Genomic DNA, 6,908 nt, shown 5'->3' with positions numbered 1-6,908 from the left:
CGCAACTTATCAGTGAATAATTTTTATATTTATTGAAGTTCTTGAAAATGAAAACATATTTTTTACTTATTGTAATATTATTTGATGGAGTTCTTATTCAAGTGTGGACTGAAATGGCATTAGAATTTTGTCATCTATCCAAAAAGCTGGATTTTAGTAGACAAAGAATCCAGAACATTCATATTATGCAATCTTTTATAATCGGTCTTTAAACTCGAATTCTAAGTTTGTGTTTGTGTGTGTATATATACATAAACACACAAAGTGGAAATAGGTAACTTGAGAGGAAGAATGCCTTATTTTCCTTGAACCTTTTTTTAATAAGAGGATTTTTTTTTCAGTTAGATATATAGTCTTTCCAAAAACAAGCTGTCATTTGTATCCTGTTTGGAGAGAAATTTAAAGGGTTTTGCCTTGTTAGATATGAACAACAATTTGTTAGACATGAACAACAACTTGGCAGGCAAACCAGTTTGATCAGTTAGTAAATTTGAATGATTCAAGCTTATTATTGTTATTACTGGTAGCATGTGTGCTATGTCAATTCTTGCCTTTGCAGCACCTCTGTTTCCTGAGAGGATCCAATACTTGAGTACTTCTAAGCATTCACCATCACTCTCTAAAGCTGAAGATTTTCCCTTTTAGAGCTTAAACAAAGAACAGGCTGAGAGGATTTAGCACTTTTGGAAATAAAGAAATTGGTGCTTTGGATAAGGTTCAAATTACATCTGGTGTTTCATCCTTCTTTGATGATGGTCTTTGCTCAGAGACCAGCCCATGGAAGGTCTCTGAAAGCAGGTGTTTTGTAACTGGAGGTCTTAGGCTATTAGTAAGTGTAGTTAGAGGCTGGCCTGTACCCAGAAGCATGAGGCTTTATCTCTCTTCTAAAGTTTTTGTTAGAATTAGCTATAATAGCTCTGGATAATCGTGTTACTTGTTTAAATCTCCAATTCTTTTCTGAATGTGGTTAAATTCTTGGCTCCAGCAGCACCCTGGTACAATGAGCTCCTCACAGGCTCAATCAAGGTCACCCTGGGCTGGCAGTAGGGCTACCAGTGAGAGGTTCATGAGGTGTTCAGACATGGGGTGAGCATGTAGGAGGGATCCTTGCAGTTAGAGGGATGATTTGTTAAGCTAAAGGCAAGTATGGACTGAAGCATCTTGCTGAGTGAAAGCTGTACCCAGATCTCCTAATTTCACAGTGAGCTGGCTTTTACAGACACCATCTGCTAAAATGCTCCTGAAATGTCCTGCCTTGATCCACCTTTTTGGAGCTATGTGTCTGTACTGGTTAGGCCTCCTTGCCACCCAGAGGCACTGGAGCAGGGAGATGTGGACCTATCATTAATTTGCAGCCCTGCTGCAGCACTGCCATGGGAGAAGGCAAATAATTTGGGCTGGTTATGGCTCAGAGGATCACTGCAAGATTTGCTTGGTGATGCCAGCTGATCCCTTCATGCACACAAACAGGTTACTGCACCTCAGCGATCTCCTGCAGGCAGAGGTGGCCAGGGAAGCGCACTGAGCCTGGAGATGATGCAGTGAAATCTGTCTTGGCAGAGACCACAATTAAGGACAGGTAATATAAACCAAACCAGCTTGCATTTGCCACCCACAGGTAGGTGGTTAGCAGGGCTCAGCTGACACCAAGTAACTTGCTAGTCTGGGTGAACCAGATGTTGCCCCTGAGCCCTTACTCTACTGCTGTCCAGGCAATAAGAACACAAAAGCATGCCAGCAATTTGTCGATATTTCTGTGTTTATATTATATTTGTCTGTGTTTTCTCTCATTTTAAACTATAAAATCATTGCAAAAAATAACTGAAATTCCATGTGACATTATGCATATCTATGCTGTTTTATTTTTGTATTTTCTGCCTATCCATTATTCTATTATAATACTATACTAATATTAATTCGTCTATTAGAGTCTATTAAAATTCTATTTTAATTGGTAAAGTTGATGATAAATCTATACATCTCAGTTGTAAATAATAACATTTTTGAAAATTCCATCAAATTAAGGCATTACAGGCTGTATTGTTCTCTACATAAAAGAGAAACTCATTTTACAGTATTAATTTTCGGAAATTCCTCACTATTTCTCTGTCACTAGTAGAGACCTTTTTCTCTGAGAGAAGAGATAAAATTGAAGATATTGAAGATGCAATTACATTGACAAGAATCAGGGAAAGCATAACTGCACCCTGGATTCTACCACTCCTCTTTGTGTGCCATACACAGCAAAGGACATCGACCTTGAGCACCAGATTTGTTACCAAGACACTTTTTAAAAACAAGTGTTGTCTGAGATAATGAAACTACAAAGCAATAGTTTTTGTAAAAAAAACGACATTCACAGAATCATGGGAGATGCTGACTTGAAAGGGACACACAATGATAATCGAGTCCAGCTCCTGGTCCTGCACAGGACACCCCCAAGAGTCACACCATGTGCCTGAAAGCATTGTTGAAATTGTCACTTCTTGAACTATCTCAGACTGGTGCTGTGACCATTTCCCTGGTGTGCCTGTTCCAGTGTCAACCACCCTCTGGGGGAAGAACCTTTTCCTAATATTTAGCCTCAACCTCCACTAACACAGCTTCAGGCCATTCCCTTGGGTCCTGTCACTGGTTACAAGAGAGAAGAGATCAGGGCCTGCTTCCCCTCTTTCCCTCAAAAAGAAGTTGCTGACTGCAGTGAGGTGTCACCAGTCTCTTCTCCAGGCTAAGAGACCAAGTGACCTCAGCTTCCCCTCAAGGCCTTTCACCATCTTTGTTGCCCTCCTTTGGACAGTCTCTAACAGTTTTATATCTTTTCTTATATTTTTGTGACCAAAATGCAGATTATTAGAAATGCATGTATTCAAAGGATTTTCATCTAAAATGACGTAGGTTTTCACACCACAGCTATTAATGTTATATCTGGTAGCTCTGAAAGTCTTGAAAGGAGTGACCTATACCATCATATTGATATTGCCTAATATGACATATTGTATAAATATGACATATGTCATATGTATAAATAACAGCATAATTCGGAGACATGCTAATACACATCTCTCTGTGTGTATGCACATATATATATACACACACATATACATACAAATCAATGTCATAGACTATAATTTTATATCCTACTTAAAAAAAAAATACAAAACATTGACATTATGCATAGAGTTTTTTGCCAGTTTGTATTGCAATTAATTCTGGGGTATGGAATGAATACAGAGTTGTTAGCTACACAGTTAAGAGCCCAGTGGTACATGAATCATTGCGCTAAAAGGGTGAGAGTTTGTGGCTCTCTCACAATTGCAACCCTTAGTCTGATGAAGGGTTATCATTCCCAGAGTCTGACTACTTATTGCATATTCCAACATAGCTTCCATGTCCATCAGCCCTCTGCGAACACAGACAATGCTCAGATGCAAATTCATATTTCTACTCCAACAAGCTCAAAAATTAATAATAATTTGACATAATTCCCTCTCTCAAGGATAATTTTTTAAATATAGATCCATACAGCCTAATAAAATACAAGTTAAAGTCTATCCTTCGGAGCTTGCAGCAAAAAATCTTAGATGGACTGCAGTGCATTTTACACCAAGTGTATTTGAACAGTCACCTGGGAATACATGAACACAGTGCAACTCAAAAAGCAATAAGGCAAGGACCAGAATGTCTGCCAAGGGTAAAATCTAATAACAGGGGGGTCAGTAATACTCTGGGAAAAGTAAAATGGCTTGTCCCCGAGGCCAGACAGCAGTGAAGGCATCATACAGTATAGATTCAGTCTGAAATGTGCCAGTTCCAAATGAAATTTGTTGTACCTCAGATTCAATAAGCGAGGTGTAAGAGCACTCACTGAGGCTGCAGATGGAAGCATCACACTCATTGCAGGAATGCTACTCTGGAGCTGGACAAAAGCCTGGACCAAACTGACAGTGCAGCAGGTTTAGGCCTCTCAGGTACTGAAGAGTATTTTTGTGATGAGAGTCAGCTACAGTGCTACACACAGGCATGTCTAAGATAGAATAGTTCCGATAATCAGTAACCTGCATTATGCCCCTCCCATGAAGGTCAATTTGAAACCCACACAGGAGGAATTTAGACAATAGTCTACCCTCTCCTCCACAGAGACAATCTCCTTTAAGAACAGGGCTGAATCACATTTGTCCATTTGAAACTTTTGTCCAATTCACATAGATTTAAGTGTTGTTCTTGAAGACAATCACTAACATCACGTGCAGTGAAATTTGTTTTCTGTATACTTTACAGATTCTTTAAGATCTCCATGAACCTTCTCTACTCCAGATGAACTGTCCCAGGTCTCTTCTCTCTCCTTTATGGTCCAAACTCTTAATCATCTTTGTATTCCTTTGCTGGACTCAGTTATCCTCATTTGTTTTACTGGGAAGCCCAGAATTGGGCAGTGTTCTCTCTTTACCCACCCCCAGTGATTTCATCATAGGAGGCTATCTGTTTGGTAAGGCATGATATATCCTTCATAAACCTACACTGATTACTCCAAGTCACCTTCTTATCTTTCCTGTGTTTTGAAACTACTCCCCAGATTTACTCCACCACCTTTCCTGTGATCAAAGTGATGCTTACCAGCCTGTAGTTCCATGGATTCTCCTTCTTTCTCTTTCTGAAGATACCAGAGGAGGAACCTGGGTGCTCCCACTTGGGCTGAATGTGTATTAGTCCATTTGATCTATGTTTTGTGGGACCCTATGATTGAGAAAACAAGAAGAGGACCAATGGGATGCTGTTGGAATCTATGGAGTGGTGACGTTTTTCTACTTAATCTGTCTCTCTGTCACTCTCTTTCTCTCCCTTCTTGTCTCTTTTTATACTTCTTTCTCTCTCTGCCTCACATTTACTGTTAAATAAAATTCATGCTATTCACTTCAGCAGAGGGTCTCATTTGCACCTTAATTTGGACAGAGGCATCTCTCTAATAATTTTAATAATCAGACCTTACCAAAGCTCAGACAAGATTCATATATCTGTCTCCAGACACCTGTCACTTCCATGTATTTTACACATTTCTTTTTTATTTTTTAGTTTAGTCAGAAACTCCTTACTCATCCTTGCAGGGCTCCTGCTGCCTTTGCTTGATTTGCTGCATGTGGAGATGGACCATTCTTGAACTTGGAGGAGGTTATTCTTGAAAATCAATTGGATCTCCCTGAGGCCTCTTCAGTCCAGGGTCTTCCAGAGGATTTTCCCAAGAAGGATCAGGCTAAAGTCTATTCTCCTGAAATCAAGGCTTGAACTCTGACTTTTGCTTTTTTTCCTCTTCTCAGAATCCTGAATGCTACTCTCTCAGGGTTTCCAGCCAAAGCTGTCCCCAGTTATCACACATCTGTACAGTACTCCCTTGTTTGTAAGTATGTGGTCCAGCAGAGCATCTTCCCTCATCAGCCAATTCATCTGTACAGGATGCTGTCACCAATACACTCCAGAAACCTCCCAAGACACAATAAAGGTGTTTATAAAGACAGTGCTGGGCTTGAGTTCCTTCCACATTTACTAGCTGTTATTTAGCCTGCTATCAGAGTCGTGCTTCAGGGCTCAGCAAGAAAGGCTCCTGCATGCTGAGCACTGCTCCAACCCTGGATGGTGGCCAGGCCTGCTCCTGGAAGCCTTATCTCAGCAGGGAAGACAAATGAAAAATAGAGATATGGAGGATAAGTAACACTTTGTGGATCTCAGTTCATCTGGTGAAGGGTTTCCAGACTGGGGTTTTTGTCAGTGTTCTCAACTGCAAGAAAATAAAAAAACCCCAGTCCTTTCTGTTTGCGTACACAGAATATATTCCTTATATATATATATTAAAGGAATGTCAGAGCAAGTTACAAAGCAGCTGAACCTTTGCATTTTTCTCAGATCTTCCCATTTTGTAGTTTTTTTATGAATATATTTAAAAATAAGAAAAAATCCTTACATAAATCAGAAATACCAGGAAGGTTTCGTTTTCTCACATTTTTTGAACAATTTTATCATGGCTTTAGCACTCTTTTCAAACAAAAAAAGAAAAACAACAACAATCAACTAAACATCCCCCCTCCAAAAAAAAAAAAGAAAAACAACCCAAAAAAAAAACCAAACCCAAAAAAAACAAAAAAACCCAAACAAACAACAACAACAACCCTACCTATTCTGGAAGTTATCTTAGCAGTTATCTTCTCCCAGCTATGATTTTTTTTTACCTGATACATAACAGAAGAGGGCCATCACCTGTCCTGTGAGAGCCAGAATTTCTTTTCTTTGTGAAAGTTGGATTGCAGGTAAGGGTGCAAACAAATTAGAGGGTATACATGAGCTTTGACATACATGATCGTTCATGGGTTCAAGACAGCACACAAATTAACACTGAGGAAGGGAACTGTACTTGGAGACCTGTAGTTGAACTCTTAAGCCAGAGATTTTGTGGTAATTAACATTGCTTCTCTCTAGCAGCAGTGCAGCAAAACTCAATCCAACACCTATAGAAAGGGAAAGTAATTATATTTTAAAACATACATCAACACTCTGACACCCACCTTCTTACAAGGGCCATGCTCTGTGTTAAATTATTCTACTTACCTATACCCACATACATCACAGTGCTTCAGCCAAGTTTTCTTGCAGCAGCAGGAAGGAAGTGGATGCCAGCTACTCAGCCTCCACCACCTCCTCATCCCTAGCCTTCAGGTGCTGCTTTTGGAGGAGACTTGTACTGCTTCATATCTGTTCCACTTCCATAGAGCAGTAGGTTTTGCTTATTAAAGCATCTAGTCTTTTTGCCTGGAAGCTGCTGAAGAGGGTTTGTCCTTACCATCACCTCTTGTTGGCATTTAGAGGTTCCCATGTATGAAAAGCTGGACATAACCAGGCAATGTGTGCTCACTATGCAGAAA

Source organism: Passer montanus, unplaced genomic scaffold, assembly GCF_014805655.1.
Source record: "Passer montanus isolate IOZ18808 unplaced genomic scaffold, ASM1480565v1 scaffold4, whole genome shotgun sequence".
Classification (NCBI taxonomy): Eukaryota; Metazoa; Chordata; class Aves; order Passeriformes; family Passeridae; genus Passer; species Passer montanus.
Note: the sequence above shows the minus strand (reverse complement) of the source record.